The sequence below is a fragment of the Mesitornis unicolor genome, unplaced genomic scaffold, assembly GCF_000695765.1.
Source record: "Mesitornis unicolor isolate BGI_N332 unplaced genomic scaffold, ASM69576v1 scaffold44406, whole genome shotgun sequence".
In the NCBI taxonomy this organism is placed as follows: Eukaryota; Metazoa; Chordata; class Aves; order Mesitornithiformes; family Mesitornithidae; genus Mesitornis; species Mesitornis unicolor.
Window position 1 is genome coordinate 10,269 of NW_010191122.1, and position 1,461 is coordinate 11,729.

Consider the following 1,461-nt stretch of genomic DNA (forward strand, 5'->3'; position numbering starts at 1 on the left):
CATTTGCTAAGCCCTATTCTCCATGCAAGAATGTACAATCTCCATGTCAAAGTTCTTTTTTTAAAACTTCTCAATTGAAGCATCTGAAAGAAGATAGAAGCAAAACTCTAACATGCAAATCCCAACATTGTCAAACAAAGAATTTTTCTAAACCGTATCCAATTTTGGCGTCCTTTAGGACTGTGAATTCTGTGTAAACTAATCTCCATGACTAAAGCTAGTTTAGATCATACCACCTCTCAAGTAAATAATACTTATGATCAAGTAATTGGGAAAAGTGGGTATGCATTGTGGCAACCAAACAGAATGTAATTTCAATGTAATTATTGGGAGAGGGAGGGGGGGAAGAAACAATCATTGAAACCTCTTGCTTATTATAACTCACTGAAGTAGATTTTTCCTCCATTGACAAGTATGTTGTCAAAACAGATAATTATGGAAATGCTAGCTGTCACATAAAGTTTCTTTTTTTAACATTTCACCTTCTACCCAGCTGTGCAATTCAGAAGCCACTGAGTTTTATTACTGTGTAACAAGTACATAATGAAAAACAGTCATTTTCTGTCCTTTCCTATTTCAAGCTATTTTCAGGTTCTTGACACTAATTAAAGGAACATGCAATTCTACTTCACTTCCCATGAATGTTAACATACGTACACATGCATACAAAACAACCGAGAGGTTTCAGTTCAAACTGCGAATCCTTGTAGCTGTGCAGCCCTGTGTGCACTACAGAGGAAGTGGCATCTGGCTTAACAGGAAAGTGACTTGTAATACAAAGATCTGTGTTCGCAGAGTAGCATTACTACAGGTACACAACTAGCAATTGTAGGATAACACATTGGCAGGTTCAGAGATGAATCACTTCTCTGCATACCAGTTTCTCTATGCATTGCCATGAGAACCTTCTCTGGTTTTTCCTCATGCATTTTCTGGCTTTCCAAGATAGCCTGTAAATTTACTTTCTATCTCCATTCTGCAGACAAGGCCATAAACAATGCCAAGTTACTCAGATACTCTTGAACCTCAGAACATTGTCAGAAGTACTGCATAGCTACAAGGTCTCTCACAGGAAAAAATAAGGGTTAGATTTCTAAATATATTCAGGTACCACCTATTACGGACAGTAGGATTCTTCAAAAGACCCTAAAAATCTGATGCCCTCTGAAGTCAGAACTACTAAAGAAACCAAATAGAAGTTAGGCACAGAAAGGCTTAAAAACTCACTATATGCCTGGTATTATAAAGATTTACTATATCCTTAAAAATATACCTCTTAATCCCTTTCAGGTTTAGAAGCTGAAGATTCAATGTGTCTTAGATACAAGATATGTATACCAGTTTTGATATGACTCCTGCTATCTTTGTGGGGGAAAACCTGGCTGTGTGCTACACGTGCACCTATCATATAAAGATGAGACAGACAGACAGGTAGATACTCTACTGAAATAGGCAACATAA